Consider the following 18,556-nt stretch of genomic DNA (forward strand, 5'->3'; position numbering starts at 1 on the left):
GCCGTGGCGAGCGCCGCGGCATGACAGTATGCCCCCCCTCCCGAGGCCCCGGGTTTGTGAGGGAAGAGCCGAAAAAAGCGGCGGATCAAAAGAGGAGCATGGACTGAAGAGGCATCCTCCCAGGAACACTCACTCAAAGGGTATCCCTTCCAATGAATAAGGTATTGGAGGTGACCACAGAAAAACCGAGAGTCACAGACTTCCTGCACTTCGTACTCAGGCACATTGTCAACCAACAGAGGAGGGGGACCGGGCAACTGCCTATGAAAAAGATCAGGACGGTAAGGTTTCAGTTGTGAGACATGGAATACCGGGTGGATCTTCCATGTCCGGGGTAGGCGAAGACGCATAGACACTGGGTTGATTTTCTTGAGAATGAGAAAGGGACCATAAAAGCGGGGTTTGAATTTGTTTTGGGTGAGTCGGAGAGGTAGGAATCTAGAGGAGAGCCAGACCTTATCATGGACCTGATATAAAGGAGCCGCACAGCGTCTCCTATCTGCTATCTTCTTCATGCGGGACTTGGTGGACACAAGGCTGGAATGGATAATTCGTTGTATACCCCGTAGCTGTCGAACGAAGGAGGAGATGGCGGGAAGATTGGAGTTGTCTCTCAGGGGAGTTGGGAAGGCCCTGGGATGGAAACCATAAGAGCCATAGAAAGGAGAGACTTTAGAGGCACTGTGTAGAGAGTTATTATAGGAAAATTCTGCAAGCGGTAAGTAGGAAGCCCAATTACTTTGTTTAGCGTTACAGAAGCTACGTAAGTACTGTTCGAGACCCTGATTGAGTCGTTCCGTTTGTCCATTGGTTTGAGGGTGGAACCCGGATGATAAGGCCACCTGGATCCCCAAGGTCTTGCAGAATTGATTCCAGAAACGGGAGATATATTGAGGACCCCTGTCCGATATAATAACTTGGGGTAACCCATGTAGCCTGAAGATTTCTTGAGTAAAGATCTGACTTAACTCCTTTGCCGTAGGTAACTTTCTCAAGGCCGTGAAGTGGGCCATCTTGGTGAAGGAGTCCACAGTTACCATTATGACGTGGTTTCCCATTGAGGAAGGTAATGCGCACATAAAATCGGTGGATATGGTATGCCATGGGCCTGGGGGAACAGGTAATGGGCGGAGTAACCCCACAGGTCTGGTTCGGGGTGTCTTGGCTTGAGCACATGTAGGACAGGTTAACACATATGCCTCAGTGTCAGCTTTGAGAGTTGGCCACCAGAAAGAGCGAAGTAAAAGATCTTGAGTCGCTTTCATTCCTCGATGACCGGCAATAGGGGAATCATGGCACATGCGTAAAGCTTCGATTTGCACTGTTTTAGTGGGTAAAAACAGGGCCTTATCACGATAATAGTAGTCATGATCTATGTGCAGCTGTGGACGTAACTTTTTTTGTTCTGTTTCGTGTAGACGGGCATATTCGGATTTGACTTGATCTAAAAAAGTCTGGGCTACCCCAATGATTTTATTGTTGTCAAATAAATTTTGAACCGCGGAATCACCGCACCCAGGATAACGTCGGGACAGGGCATCCGCCAGGATGTTCTGAGAACCAGGGATGTAGGTGATATAGAAATCATATTGGCTGAAGAAGAAGGCCCATCGAGCCTGCCGGCTATTTTGGCACTGGAAATTTCTTAAGCACTGTAGATTTCTGTGATCGGTCCGTGCTTCAAAGGGCTCCTTTGATCCCATTAAAAAGTGTCTCCATTCGGTGCACGCGACCGTTAAGGCGAGTAATTCGCGTTCTAGCACAGAATAGTTTCGCTCAGAATCAGATAGAATGTGTGAGAGATAAAATACAGGGTGTTCTAAGTCATCATCGTCTTGTTTTTGTAACAAGGCAGCCCCAATGGCTCTTTCTGAGGCGTCTGTGACAACAATGAATTGTTTGCTGGTGTCTGGGTGTTGAAGAATAGGGGCTTGAATAAAGGCTTTCTTTAAGTCCTGAAAAGCTGACTCAGCGCCTGGTGTCCAACAAAAACCTTTCTTTAGATGTTCCTTTTTGAGGGTTTGAGTAATGAAGCTGGTTCTCTGTGCAAAGTCTGCTATGAACTGTCGGTAGAAGTTGGCTAGTCCCAGAAAACATTGAGTCTCCTTGATGGAAGAAGGAGATGGCCAATTCAATATAGCCTGTACTTTGTCTGAGTCCATGGCAACTCCGGTTTGGTTTATACAGTATCCCAAGTATTTTACTTCTATCTGATCAAACTCACATTTTTCAGGCTTACAGAACAAATGATATTGTCGGAGTCTCTCTAAGACTTGGCGAACGTGCTTGGAATGTTCCTCTGGATGAACCGAATAAATTAGGATATCGTCAAGATACACTACCACGGTTTGTTGCAAAAGATCAGAAAAGATAGAATCCATGAATCTTTGAAAAATGGACGGGGCATTAGTGAGTCCGAAGGGCATTACTCTATATTCGTAGTGCCCAAAAGGTGTTCTAAAGGTGGTCTTCCACTCATCACCTTCTCTGATTCTTAGTAGATGATAGGCTCCTCGGAGATCCAGTTTGGTGAATCTCTTGGCTCCTCTGACTGCTTCTAAGATGTCCTTGATGAGGGGTAACGGATACCGGTCTTTGATAGTGATCCTGTTTAACCCTCTGAAATCGATACAGGGACGCAGATCTTTGGTTTTCTTTGGTACAAAGAAAAGAGGAGCCCCGGCGGGTGAAGAGGAGGGAGTTATCAACCCACTTTGTAGATTCTCATCTAGGTACTCCTTTAAAACTTGTTTCTCTGGTTCTGTGAGGGAGTACATCCGCCCAAAAGGAACTACGGTGTCTGGTTCTACAGGAATGGCACAGTCGTATTCTCTGTGGGGTGGCAGTTCAGGTCTTTCTGGCTTCTGGAATACATCGATATAGTCCTGATAATGTCTAGGACATTAATGGATCCTCCCACCTGAGAAGGTGCTGTTGAGAGACTTTTTGGGGACCAGTAATCCCCGGCCGGATAGCAGTGGTGTTGACAAAAATGGGAGGATAACAAAATGGTTTTTGTTTCCCAGTTGATGTAAGGATTGTGCTGTGTAAGCCATGGAATTCCCAGGATCATGACATGGTGTGGTGATGAGATTAAGTCAAACGAGAGAATTTCCTGATGTTTACCAAACTGTAAACAGAAGGTAGGGGTGGTGTATTGTACAGGTCCAGAGGCCAAGAGTGACCCATCAACGGTATATACCTGTTCTGGTACTTCTTTGGGTATTTGTGTTATCTGTCGTTCCTTGGCCCAAGTTTCATCTAAATAGAGGCCACTGGCTCCGCAGTCCAATAAGTCCAAAGTTCTTGCTTCGCGGCCATCAGTTAAATGGAGGGTAACTGGTAAGAGAAAAAGAGCAGTTTCTTCCTCCCTGGAAGAGCAAATAGAAGGTATATCACGATATCCCGTCCTCACCCTTCTTACTGGGGACGGGAGTTGGCGTTTCCCAAGGGCTTGGTTGGACGAATGGGGCAGGCACGAATTAGGTGACCAGCTGCACCACAATATAGGCAAAGCCCCTTCCTTCGTCTATGTTCCCTTTCACTGGCGGATAGAGGCCCGCGAGCTGTGTCAATCTGCATGGGCTCTTCCTCGGTATTCCCTTTGGATTCAGGACGGACTTCCTCGGTACGATGGGCGAAGGGACGAGATGGTACTGAGTGAGAAGGCAAACGACTCTTCTTTTTCTCCAGTCTTCGTTCATTCAACCGATATTCTATCGTTAGTGCCTGGTCCATCAATCCTTTGAGGTTTTCGATCCTGGCAGAATGTACTAGTTCATCTTTGATGTCCTCTCTGAGACCTCTACGGAAGAGTGTCACTAAGGTACGTTCCACCCAGGTTGTTTCTGCAGCTAATTGTCTGAAACGGGTGATGTATTGTAATATATCTTGACTCCCTTGTTGGACTTCACAAAGAGCCTCTTCTGCTGACGCCTCGAGTCCAGGGCGTTCAAACATCTGTTTAAAAGTAGTTATAAAGGTGGAATAATTAGATAGACAGGGATCGTTTCTGGTTACTAGAGGTGTGGCCCAGGCCAAGGCTGGTCCTGATAAGGCACTAATCAAATACCCCACCTTGGTCTTATCTTGTACAAATTGCGAGGGGCGAAAGGCAAAGTACACCGTCAAGGCATCCAGGAATTCTTTTAATGTGGTGGGATCCCCGGAAAATCGAGGTGTAGAGGCGGCTACTGCAGGGACATCTGTGGTCCTGGAGGCAAAGGCTTGTCGATAAACAGTATTCTCAGTACGTAATTGCTGGAGTTCTTGAGCCTGTTGTTGTATCGTCGCCAGTAGGTCCTGGTTAGTAGGTTCCGTGTTTGCCACTGGGTTATCCATAGTTCCGGACTGCAACTGGAATTTTTGGCGTTGCAATCTGTCGCGGTTTTCAATGGTCTTACCGTCGAGGCTGAGAGGCGTAGGGGAATGACCCTTGTTCCGGCTGGTTCTGCTCTGGCCGAGGTAGGGGCGACCCCTTCCAGTAACCACGGTGCTGTTTGGTATGAGCAAACCACTACAGTCCGTGCCCTCCAGAAGGAGTCCCAGAGGAAAAACCCCCGTAGGGTAAAAAACCTCCACAGGAACTCCCTGAAATGAAAGGAGGACACCAGGGCGTTAGGACCAAGGATCAGGAAGACTGGAAAACAAGGCAGGACAGGAATAGACAGGATTCGTAGGAGGAGATCAATCGGAGTGTGACTACCACCAAGGAGTGTTGCAACGCAATGGACAAGCAGTTGGAATCCCCTTATATACCCCTGGACAGGAAATAGAAAACAGGAAGTAGAACACCACCATCTTGGATTGGGAAAAAGAAAACAATAAAGAATTAGGTATGTGTGTTTAACAATGCATGCTGGGCAGAGAGGAAGTGGTAAGCATGCTGGGAAGAGAAAAAGGCGAGTATAAAGAACCCCAAGTGTAAGGGTTCGGTTTGTCCTAGGAACATCGGTAAGTGGTGGGCAGGAATGACATGCAGGAAAAATAAATGTTAAGCGCATGATGCGCTGTGTGCGCCCATGCCTGAAACCCCCTCGGGGTTTCAGGCTCTGCCGCGTCTGCCTTTATGGCAGAATTTGAAAGAAGGGAAGCGGCGAGCGCCGCGGCCCCCAGACCGGCTCTCTGGAGCCTCCATGGCTCTCGCCGGAGCCGCGGCAACCCCCGCGACCTGGGCGTCCGCCGCGGCGTCTACCGCGACCCGGGCGCCGGCCGCGGCAGAATTAACGTGCCGCGCCGCGGCAACCTGAGCTCGCGGCCGTGGCGAGCGCCGCGGCATGACACAGGAACCACCACCTCCCCGGGAATGTGTAACGTTGGAGGACCCAATGATGGCCCTGGGGACTGCCGCCCCCCTCAGAGCAAACTCCTGCTATGTCCAGGGGTGTCCACTCACGGGACATAGCTGTGGGACACAGGGAGACGGCTAGGACTGCAGGGGCCTTGAGGCTCCCCCCATGGTCATGTCACTCTTATACTCTCTCTTCCATCCCATAATGGGATGGGAGAGAGAGAGCGCGATTGTCATTGCATGGTCTCTCCATGCAATGACTTCAAAGAGTTAGACTAGCAAGATGTGTGGTTCGAATGTTATAGTTACGGCTTGATGCAAAGCAGAACAGAGTCTCTTCTGACCTACTGATAAAGCTCTTGGACTGTCACTCAGTAGGTTGATGGTTCAAAGCCTAGTATCTCAAGACAATGGATCCATTTATTTACTAGTGTATAGGCTGTTAAACCTTCCTAGTTCCTGTCCCTTTCCTCTCGAAGTGTGTGGGCTGAATGTCATAGTTATGTCTGGACAAAGCACAATAGTCGGCTTTGGCCTAATGGCTAAGTTCTCGGACCCTCACACTGACAGGTGAGGGCTCTGCTCCAGGTGTGTCCGTGATCATTTCCCTAGTTTATTTTCTTTTAAACTTCAAAAGTTTAAGGTTCACACTGAAAGGTGATCTCACTCTTTTTAATTGAAAAAATACATTATTCTTTACAATTTGTCCAGAAATATCTCATTCTAAGTATATCATCCCTCAAGGCCTAAAAAACCTCTCTATCTCTCTCCCTTTTACTTTTTTCTCTCACTCTCAAGCTCTTTCTCCCACTCACACACCCACTCAGACCCTTCTGCATTCATTCACAGCCCCTCTCAGAACTTGTGCACCCACTCACAGCCCTACTGAGACCCTCACGCACCACTTACAGCCCCACTCAGACCTTCATGAACCCACTCACAGACTCACTCAGACTCTCACATATCCATTCAAAGACCCACTGACACCATCATGCACCCATGCACAGGCCTGCACACACTCTCACACCTAAAGACTCTCACAGCCACTGCCATCCCCAGATATACCCTCTCACACCTGTTCTCACACCTCAAGAGACAGGCTGTGGCCAACTCCCACTGCGCATGGCCAAAGGACTGTGCGCAGTGTAGGGTTGGAAGGTTAAGGGGTTGGCTGCAGGGTCTGGCTGCAGGGTCTGGCTGCAGGCCAAGCCGTGCATGCAACCCCTATTGCACACAGGCAAAGGCCATGTACGGTAAAAGTTTGGGTGCTTATAGGGGGTTGGCCTCAGGGTGGCCAACCGCCGCTGCACAGGGCTGAAGGCCGTGCACGGCAATGGTTGGATTAAAGTATAGTAATGAAAATTACTATATGTTTTTAAAAAACATAGCACTTCACTGAAAAAACTAAGATTACAGGGACATTATGGGTAGGAAACAGAATTTTCAAAAAAACATTGAAATTCACTGAAAAACCCAAAGGTTACAGGGACGTTATAGTTAGGCTCACATTTAAAATATACAAAATCATAGAAATTAACTTGTTATAGTTAGTGTTATTTCAAGTAACTATAACTTACGCCCTAAGGTAACTTTAACTCGTGCCCTCGCCGTGCACTGCTAATTACCCTACAAATTACAGCACTCATGACATCTTTGATAACATCACTGACAATATAAATGTAATACTTCCGGAAAAATTTTTATTGAAAAAACTGTGCGTGGCGGGGGCGTAAGTTATAGTTGCTTTAGAGCACGAGTTAAAGTTACTAAGTTACTTATATATACATATATATATATATATATATATATATATACATATATATATATATATATATATATATAGAGAGAGAGAGAGAGAGAGATAAATTGTTTGCCTGTAATCCTAGTTCTCTTCCAGGAGAATCCTTATCAAAGTCATACGCACTGAATATTCCTGCGCACAGGCACGTTATAGTTAGGTTCTGAATTTACTCGCAGAAAACCACAGAATTTAAGCAGATAGAGCTACTTCAAGTAACCGTAACTTGTGCCCTACGGTAACTATAACTCGTGCCCTCGCCATGTACTTCTTATTAGCTCACATATTATTACTGCACTCATGACATCTTTGATAACATCATTGCTAAGAGCAATGTAATATTTGCAGTAAAATTTTGAGAAAATGCATGGTGGGGGCACGAGTTATAGTTACATGCAATAACTGACTATAACTTTTGAATTTCTATGATTTTGTGCGAGTAAATTCAGAACCTAACTATAACGTCCCTGTAACCTTTGGTTTACTAAGTCGATATATATATATATATATATATATATATACATATATATATATATTGTTTTTTAATATAAATATATATATATATATGTTTATAGTTTAATTAACTAATGCAAGACAGAAGGTTTCTAAAGCAGATATAAGATACCAATCTACATATATGTGCAAACATACATATGTGGTACACAATAGATGTGTAACTGCTTCACAAACCTGTTGCAATATTTTATCTTGCACTTCACGTTTAATTTATTGTTTTTTTTTTGTTTAGGAGTGTCACTGCCTTAATGACCTTGCGTCAAAGGTAATGTGGTAACATTTTCTCTAAACATCATCATGGCCACAAAGTAATGTAATGTCACATCCTGAGATGTCAGCAGTGGCTTAACTATTGGATAATGTCACATCCACCACATGTTTATTCTATACAGTCTAGGTCATCACAGAAAGAATATAATCTCTGCATATTTTTACACAATCTGAGTCACTTCATTTGTAACCTAACGTATGTGAAACTACTACTAATATATATATATTTGCGAAAGATTACTAGCTGATTTTTGGTGTGTTTAATTTTGCATTACAGATTCTGATTCTTATTTGTCCGGCCTATAATGAACATGAAATAACAATATACCAAGGAGCATATTTACTAAAAGTTCATGCAACACAGGGCAGCAAGCAAAACTGCTGTGCTGCGTTGTGTGAACAGGAGAGAGTTGAACAGCACTGTATCTACTAAGATATGACGCTCTTCAGTTCTCTTGAAGCGAAAAGGGCACCTCCCAAAAGACAAGTTAGGTTCGGGAAAGGGGAAAAATAACGTTGATAAACAGTAACACTTCTAGCTTAACCTAAATACGCTTTAATCAATTGAATTGAATTCAATACTGTGTGCAAAGACCCAAGGAAAACCTTTACATGCTGATTTAAGTTAGCATGACTTATTTTATGTCAGTTCTTCTTACTACAACAAGACCTTATCAAAATATATACACTTAAAACATACATGGACACACAATACTATTACAATAAATACACATTCATCATAATATGATGCCCAACAATCTAGATATAGATCACCCAACTCACCAATCACTATGTATCACTCATACACACTCTCCCATACACTCCATATTCACTCATTCTTCAACACCCAGAGCCACAGATATTGTACACTAATACAAAGGAGACTATTTTTCTTTAGCCTTCCATTGGTGTTGTCACAAACAGGGTTTGCAACAACTGCTCTCTACCTGAGCTGGCACACTTGAGGCTTGCTTAGCACCATCGTAGGCAACCTTGCACCAAGGTGCAAGGATGCCTGCATTACAGGCAGGATTGTTTTTATGCAGCAAGGCAAATCTTCCTATACAGTATCAAAATAACAATAATAGGAGCCAATTTAATATTTCTAGATATGATGTAGAATACATCACATACAGAAAGATGAAGTAACGAGGAGAAATAAATATATTTCTGGTTGTGTCGCCATGGTCTGGGTGATGTACCATTTTGGCACATTCCCAGGCTTCCAATAAATCTGGTATTGCTTCAGATTCTGTGGGTGGGTGCTTGGGAACGCCCGTGCCCCACCCATGGAACATCTACCACCATGAAATGCAACGTGACGCACTGCAAGCTACTGCTTTCCATTGCATTTCTTTGCAAAGTCTCACAAGGTGGTGCAAATTGCTCCTTTGGCTTTCTAAATCTTACTTAAGACTTTGTGTTGCCTTGCATGACACAAGGACAACACACAGGCTCAGTTAATCTGATCCCATGGATCTAAGCATTTTGTAGGCATTGATGGTGTAAGCATATATTATAAGGAATAAAATACCCTCTGCCATACATTAAAAGAATATCTGTGACCTAATAAATAAACTCAGTCTCTTAGGAAGACTCCATATAACACTCCTTGGTAGATTAACAATAGGTTGTCCCTCTGTCACTCTGGGCTAGATTCTATATAGTACTCCTTAGTGATTCACCAGAGTCTCTGATAAGTAGTTCAGCTGTCCCTCCTATTCAGACATAATACAATACTCCTTTGTTGTTTAACAGTGCCTCTGGTGGGTGTTGCTCCTCTGTTTCAGTACTCATCTAGGTATCTCATCTGTCACTCTGCAGTAAACTGCAATAAATACTCCTTGGTGGTGTAACAGTGCCACCAAAGGGCTGGCATTCTCCTGCTCTTGGGTAGACTCTATATACCACTCCTTAGTGGTGTAACAGTGCATCCAAAAGGCTGCTCCTCGGTTGCTCTTTTGTAGACGCCATATAATACTCACCAGTAGTTTAGCAGGGACTCAAAGGTGTTGCTCTTCTTCCGCTCTTGGGTAGACTCTATTTAACACTCTTTGCTGGGTTAACTGTGGCCCAGTGAGTTTCTCATTTGTTGGCCCTGAACAGATTCATATAATACTACTTAGTGCTTAAAAGTGGCTCCAATGGGTTGCCCTCAGTTATTCCTGTGTAGACTCCATATAAAAATATTGGGTATTTTAAAAATGTGTCCAACATCTGCCCCTCTTTTGCTGTTGGGTAGACTCTATATAATACTCCTTGGTAACTTTACAATGCCTCCCGTGGATTGCTCCTCTGTCGCTCCTGTGTGGATTCAATATGATAATTCTTGGTGGCTTAGAGTGTCTCCGAAGGGTTACTTTTCTTTCACTTCTGGTTAGACACTCTAGAGTACTCCTTGATGGTTTAACAGTGGGCTGCTGAGTAGCTCCTCCAGTGTGCCTCAGTTGGTTCTGTGTAGGCTCCATATAATATTGCTTGGCACTTTAAGATGCCTCCAAAGGGCTGCTGCTGTAGATGCCATATGATTCCCGGGTGGTTTTAAGTGTGTCCACTGGGGCTGCTGCTCTGGCACGCCTGGGCAGATTGCTTACAATACTCCCTGGGATTTAATAGTTCCTCAAATGGTTTGCTCTTCTGCAGCTCCTGGGTACTCTATATATATAGAACACTCCTCAGTGGTTTAAAACTGTCTCTAATCGGTTGCTCCTGGGTGGAACTAATATAAAACTCTGGTAGTTTAGCACAACCTCCAAGGGGTTGCTGCAGTCGCTCCGGGGTATATGCTGTAGAACATGCCCTCAAGATTTAACAGTGCCGACGATGGTTTGACTCCTCTTCCTCTTCGTGGGTACCACATACCATAATGGATCCCACTGATGTGCATCAACATTAGTCTCTACATATAATGCTACCTACTCCAAAAGATGCAAACCTATCTGTGAAGCTGCGTCTATTCTCAAGGTCATTTAGCGCACCCACCTCACCATCAAACCTCAGTCATCCCACCAACATATCCCATACAGGCTAAACCATAAACTACACCCTTTAAACTCCACAATAGGGTGGCTAGAAACCAGATGGAAATAATGCAACCGAACCACCAATGAAATCACTGTATGCCCTGCAAGGAATACTGCAATTGCTATATAAACACCAAAAAATACTTGTGAGCAGCATCTATGGGTTGACTAATAATTTACAACACAACTTTGGAACAAACAAGCGTCTGGTTGCCGTATTTATAGTCCTGTGAAAGGGCAACGAAATAATGAGCTCACAGCTGCAATTGTTCGTTTACAGATGCTAAGTGGAAGGCCGCCAAGATGTCTGCGACTGCACTCCACACTGGGAGTATGTGTGTACGAGCGAACGCGTCTGCCACAGCTACAACACCACAACGAAAACTCCTCTGCGGGGCAATCAGCAATAATTCATCACCAGGAGCATCAAAGGGATCGTCACGTCTTTAGCCAGCTTCTGTGCGTTGCAATCAAAATAACTGGGTCGCTTCCAAGTATAGACCTTCACAAAACTTTAGGGGAAGTTCAAGGCGTACTTGGATAGAAGAAAATATTAATCAAATCGTCATTTTGATTTGAACTTCCTGCAAAATGCTAGTCACTTTTAATCTAGTCGGTTTCAAGGCGCACACATGACGCTTCCATGCATGTTGCAGGCAGCGACAGATATTCGGATTGGTCACATCAAGGCCTCCTGGCCTCTCTGTTATTTTCTGTCACTTTTGACGTCCATCAGCCCAGTCTCTCTCTATGGTTTACTTATTAGAGGTGCTTGTGTTTTACCACTTATCTGATCCAACACAAACCGAGCAATCTGGGGCTGATTTGAGGGGTTCGCCGTGTCAGGATACAGCTGGGAAAGATTTTAAGCTGGGGGCTCGGCGGGAACAATAGCGCCGTGAAGCCGAGCAGTAGAGAGTACCGGAAGCCCGTGCAGACAGCCTGGCAGACACTTGTCAGCAGCTCCAATAACAATGGCGACCGCCAACGAAAATCCGACGCTTCCGTGCAGGCCAGTGGGGCAGCAGTCATAACAAGCATTTGCAATGCAATAGGTCCCGCTTTTTCCTGGGTTAGAGCAATTGGCATTGTAAATTCATAAATGGGCTTTTCTTGCCATATAAATTGGTCAACCCTGCCTCATAATTTCGTCTTTTCCTGCCATATAATTCCAGTGGCCCAGCATTTAACTAAAGCACTTACATTTACCTTCTTCCTCTATCTTAAAACATATACAATTACCATATAACCTTTATCAGAAATAAACGTTTGGTATTAGAGTGTAATGCTCAAAACTCCATAACAAAAATATAATTTGGGACGGATTGGAGGGTGAAAGGAAAGAGGGAGTCGGGAGTAAAGATGGAAAGGACAAGTGGCGTAGTAACGGTGTCGTGAGCCCTGGAGTAAGAAAGGAAAATGGTTGACTGGAATTTTGCTAGGAAAACAGTGCAGTATTTGTTGAGTGAGGTCCGTAGGTCTTTGGGCCCTGGTGCCACTGCACCTGTTGCTCCATGGATACCTAGGCCTCAGGAGAGAAAGCGGATGGGGCAGAAAAAGAGAAGTGAAAGGATTACAACAGACAAAAGGAAGAAAGGGAAGGGGTGTTAATGAAATAAAGAAAGAACAAGAAAATGAAAGCACACCTCAGAAAAGAAATAGAGCCAACGTGTGCGAAAACAGGGAAGGAAGCGGGCGGACGAAAGACAAAGAAAAAAAACCTAATGAAAGAAGGGTGAAAAGAAAGAGAAAAATGAACATTAGAAAAAAAAGAGTGATGGTGAGAGAAACAAGCAGTGAGAGAACCAGGTCATGTATGTACTGACACATTTCCCAGAGAAACAGAATGGGAAAACCACCTTGACACTTCGGGTCCCGACAAGTAACTTGTGACTTCCACATACCGACCGGAAAAAGAGGGATTTATAGTAAAACGTGAATTGACAGATAAAGATAAGAAAAACACAGGAGGAAGGAAGAAAGATCTAAAAGAAAAAAAATGAAAGGACACATACTGGGTCAAAGGAAAGAGCAAATAAAGATAAAGGGGAAAGAAAAGAAAAAAATAGTGAAAGAATGAACGCCTGATGAAGAAAAAAGAGAGGAACGAAACAAGGAAAGAAATAACCATGTTTTTGCGGGTTTGAAAGAGGAGGTAGCAAGAGGAAGAGGGAAATAAAAAAGAGAGAGCAGTAGAAATTAACAGTTGAAAGAAAGAGCGAAACTGTTAATGTGGATTTTAAGAGCTAGAAGGCAAAAAGTGGGGGCGAAAGAAAACATTGAGTGAACAGGGTAAAGGAAAGAACAGAGTGAGATAGGTGAAATAGACCTTCCCAAATAAAGATGGCAGCTAAGAATAGATATACTTCACTCCCCCACGTCCTCAAACAGATGTCAGAGTGTGGAACAGCAGGGGGCACTGCAGAACAGCAGAGTTGTATGTGAACCCCAATACAGCAATATTGGGGCGCTTCAGATCAGAATTGGGGGTATAGACAGAGCTCTGTCCCGGCCCAGTACTGGCTGAGGACTTGGAGTGTGTGAACTGAGGTGCACTGATGGAGCTGCACCCGAGGTCCCGGTACTGGAGCAGCAGAGTGTACTGATTGCAAGAACTGAGGTGCTCTGGCAGACAGCTTGTGTAGGATTCCTGGCACTGGCATGGCTGAACTGAAGTGCACTGACGGAGCTGCAATTGAGGTCCCAGTGCTGGAGCAGCAGATTGTACTGACTGCAAGAACTGACGTGCTCTGACAGACAGCGTCTGTTGGGTTCCCAGCACTGGCACGGCTGAGGGCTTGGGGTGCGTGAAATGAGGTGCACTGATGGAGCTGCACACGAGGTCCCAGTGCTGGAGCAGCAGAGAGTGCTGAATCTGGCAGACAGCGTGTGTGGGGGTTCCTGGCACTGGCACAGCCGAGGGCTTGGAATGTGTGAACTGAGGTGCACTGATACAGTTGCACCTGAGGCTCCGAGTGGGATCCCAGTATGGAGTAGAAGTGGGCACTGTCTCTAAGGATTGCGAGCTCTAGTAGAATTGGTTAAGAAAATCCAAGCCAAGGAAGGGCAGGGGCCAGGCAGCTGAGAGAGGGTGCAGAGAGCCCACAAAGACCAAATGTGACCAAGATAACATCCTTATTTATTGCCTTGTTTACATCTAAGCTCAGAGCAAGAATGTTCTGCAAATGAAAACGTAAGCTTCCCGGGATAAGAGTAAAAAAATGTCCCCTACAGACTAGATAAACAGGACCAAGCGTAATTATACAGTAGTTGGTCCTTGCTCCCCACAGAAGAAGGAGGGACAAAGAGGCATGGCTGATCACTTGCAAGCAAGGATGTTTAAATGAGACTGAAACTAACAAATGAAATAGCTGGAAGCCCACAGAAGAAGAATACTTAAAAGTATACAAGAGGTCGTACACTTAAGCACAAGCTAAGAACAAGAGATTAGTAAGTGTACAAGTAATGGCACCATGGCCCTGGCCACTGTCGTGTTTAGCAGGGACGGCGAGTATTAAATAAATGGCACATACACTACAGTAGAAGTTTTTATGGAGCTTGGCATGTCAGGTGGCATTCTTTGTCTAACCCGCTATTGACCATGCCTGCCTGCCGCACTCTATTAAAGTTAACCATGTGACAGCGGGGTCACAATAACTAAGAAAACATTACAGGGGTGTAACACAAAACCCCTTACTCCACAACCACTTATGGTAGTGGACATGACCAGTGAAACCACTGATGCAACAATACATTCCTCCCAAAAATCATCCAGCATTTGCAAAGCAATGGGTCTCACGTTTGCTCAGATCAGAGCCATTAATGTTGTAAATTCCTAACTGGACATTTCTTTCAACATAAATTGGAAATAAAAAGTAAAACAGTTGACATAAGCAAGCTGATTCAAAGTACCAAAGCTGCCATGAGAAGGAGCGTGAAGGAGAGACACAAAAGGAAAAAGAAGTCTGCTTGCAGTGAAATGTATCAGCAAACGTGCAATTATCCATGCAACAGGGTCGATGGCCAAGGCGGTAACAAAACTGTCCAAATGAGGAACAAATGTAAAGCATTTACCAATCATAACAAAGGATTTTTTAATGTGAAGCCCATGAACGAGCGACAGTGATGGGCGTGCAGTGGGTGTGGTTAAAAGCCCACAGATAGATTACAACAGCTTAGAGCGCTTCTGCGCGTGACCTAAAACCAGAAACAACCCAGACATAGACAACAGGATTGAGTGATTCCAGACAGTAACAATTCAGAAGAAATGACCTCCGCAGTTCAGCAAACACAAGTCTGTACTCCAAAGGACTGGGGGAGCACAGCAAATGCAGTTAGAGGTCCTTCCAGTTGGAGGTAGATTACAATAGGTGATCCCTCAGTCTCAAAGTGGGCAACAGGTTATCCTGTAACTCATACTTGGTGCGGGTAGCATGACTTTCCAGGGGACCAGGCAGGATAACTCCGGGGGCTTCCAGTGAGTTCCCAGTCATCACCTCAAGATCACTTCCATTTGGAACACGTAAAGAGGTCGGTATTTCTTGAACTCCCACATCTGGTCTCCTGTCAGACACATCAGGCACTGACTCACCACAGCTGATCCTTTCCTGTAATGACAATAGAGAATAATGGGGGTTATTCTAACTTTGGAGGAGGTGTTAATCCGTCCCAAAAGTGACGGAAAAGTGACGGATTTACCACCAGCAGTATTACGAGTCCATTATATCCTATGGAACTCGTAATACGGCTGGTGGTATATCCGTCACTTTACTGTCACTTTTGGGACGGATTAACACTCCTCCAAAGTTAGAATAACCCCCAATATCTTTTAAATGCAGGAATGTTCCGAGTGACTTCTTCTGGCCCTCAACGTGCATCAACCGAGGTCCCTTTGTGCAAAACAATCGCCCTTTACATGGTAAGGGGTTGATCCTGCCCATAGGTGAAGGCTCAGATTTTGGCAGGTTTTAGGGTAGGAGGTGGAGTCAGCTCCTGGTATTGGGCTGTTGACATTATGTTGATGGATGCTCCAGCGTTCACAATCTCTAGGATCCGGTGATCGCCCATCAGTATCTGGCATCAGGGTAGCCTCCTGTCCATGTGAGTGGCTCTGCTGATGGTAAAAGCGGAGTGGAATTTATGTTCCTCTTCAGCGTCTTCATCCATGTCACTGCCCCTGTCCTAGATTTCTATGGAAGCCTTGACCATGGTGGGTGTGGATCGTTCTTTGTTTGATGTTCATACTCTCACAAAGTGGTTGATTTTGCCACACCCAGCACATCTCTTCCCCTTGGCTGGACACTCCAGAATTCAGTGTAGAGGTCCTCCACAGCGACCACAGGTTCTCATTGAGAGCTTGAGTTTGGGGAACGCTGACATGACCAAATTGACATGCTCGACTTTGACCGGGTTCTGGAACGCAGCTTCCATACGAGACACTCTGGCTTTGGACAGCTCTTTGGTCCATCCCATTGTCAAGATGTCTGCGAGGGATCTGCCTGACTCTTCTAGGATGCGTTCTCGCAATCTCATAGAGGTGTACCCTTAAATGATTTGTCCCCTAATTTCTTCATTCTCATTAGGGAATCCACATGTGCTGGCTAATTCTTTGAGCCGCATGTAAAATGTGTCATTGGACTCACTGGGTTGCTGCGTGGCCTGTCGAAACACAAATCGTTCGTAATCTATGTTGGTCATGGGTTCGAAATGTGCATTTAGGGCGGCAATTAATGTCAGTTGTGTCTTGGGACTTGCTTTTGCAATCGTCTTGGATATACAATGTATGTCCTTACCTCCAAGGTGTAATATCATGGCTCTCTTTTGGGCATTCCCCACTTTGGTTGCCTCAAAGAATAACAGCACTCTTTCCACCCAGTCTTTCCATTTGAGGGATAGAGCAGATCGGGCTCCCTCCACAACAAAAGACTTATCGAAGGTATGGTCGCTATTATAAACTCTCCCGACCTGTTCTTGCACTGAGAGTCTGCCTGCCTTTTGCTCGCTTCTTCACATTGACTCGTCCCCTTTTTTTTTTTAAACAGTGCCCCTCCACTATTTATTGCTCATTTAGCACCTTTTCCCCCATATTCACAGTATATTTGTGGTTTATATATTTTTACTTGTTTACTTTGTGTGGCCCTTCATGATATATATACTTTTTTTTCTGTGTGGCCTTTTCCTTCTAACTTTTGTGTGGCCTTTAGCGATGTCAGAGGCTTGGAAACGCCTTTTGGAAAACACACACGGCTCCTGGCACCCGTTCAAAGTGCATCTTCCTTGCTGTACTTCACGTGCTGCAGAGAGGGGCTTTTTTGCTGGCAGCACATGGCATTCTGGGACTTGCAGTTTTGGTGGGAGCATTTCAAGTGACTGAAGAGTGCCACCCGGCCTCTACAATACAATATTACTTACAAGCTCCCTGAGTGCCGGGCTCGGCCTGAAGGTATACATAAATGCCACATGAGGCACTCCCAGTGAGACTATATGTAATAGTGGTCTCATTTAATCTTCAGAGTGCTGTGCGGATGCTTGCAGTTAGGCCTACTTACATTCTTGTGCCATAAGCGCACAACATTGGCAACAAGGATCCGTTCTCCCTATTCCTGCACTGGTGTGCAGCAACCCTACTGATGGTGACCCATGGGTCGGCTGTGCATCGCTGACCGCTGCATAAGCTCGGAAGACAGCCTGGGTGTCAGAGCCTGAAGTGGTGTGGTGCGGGAGTTCTCCCTCACTGTCTGCAGCATCACAAGAGGCTGCTGGTGCCGGGAGAAGCAGGCAGACCACATGTGCAAGTACCATCTGCAGCTGCACGCCCAGTGTCTCCTGCTGAAGCGAGTGGTGCACTGCACTAATCACAGAGAAGCTGCTCTTATTGAGGCTGCACTCCACCTGCTGGAGCGTGTGATGCATTGCACCAATCATAGAGACTCTGCTCTGATGGAGACCGTACGTAACAGCAGCCATCAAGCCAGTGTAGGCTCAGCATGGTGGAGATCAGTTGCAGCAATATCTCCTGCAGAGCCCACAACGGGGAGGTGCCAGGGAAGCCTGCCCTTTTGGTGGATTATCGAGGCTGATAATGAGGTGCTACAGAGGTCAGTGATGGTAGCACCTGGCAAGTAGTGAGTACAAGCCCTCCAAGCTGAGAGACTTCTTAGTGACTCTGGTGGCACGAAGAAGCTGCACCTGTGCAAGAGACTGTTTATGGGGGAAGCGTCCACTCACATACAGGACTCCAGAGAGCTATTGTGTGCAGCAGGCTCAACATTGAGACACAGAGGGGCATGAAGAAAGTGTTCAACTGACCTGGTGACCGACTGGTCTGCACGGCAGTGACCTGCATACTTGCTCATCCCTGCAAGGTGATTACACAACTACAGACCAAGGTGGACGTCACACAATGTCACAACTGCAGAAGAATCCAGCCGCCCCACACTTCAAACACCCACTTGTCCATCATTGTTTTGCTACTATTTATTGAGTTTGCTGATCCAGTAATGACTGCACCACAATGGTGCACGTGGGTAGGAAGGCCGAGACACTATTTTCATGCCATGAGAGAGACAGATGGCACAGTGAAGTGGTCACTGCAGCTTCATTTTGGAGGGGTAGAACTATACGAGATATTTGAAACCTTGCCCAACACTGGCTATGATG

The sequence above is a fragment of the Pleurodeles waltl genome, chromosome 1_1 (genome assembly GCF_031143425.1).
Source record: "Pleurodeles waltl isolate 20211129_DDA chromosome 1_1, aPleWal1.hap1.20221129, whole genome shotgun sequence".
In the NCBI taxonomy this organism is placed as follows: Eukaryota; Metazoa; Chordata; class Amphibia; order Caudata; family Salamandridae; genus Pleurodeles; species Pleurodeles waltl.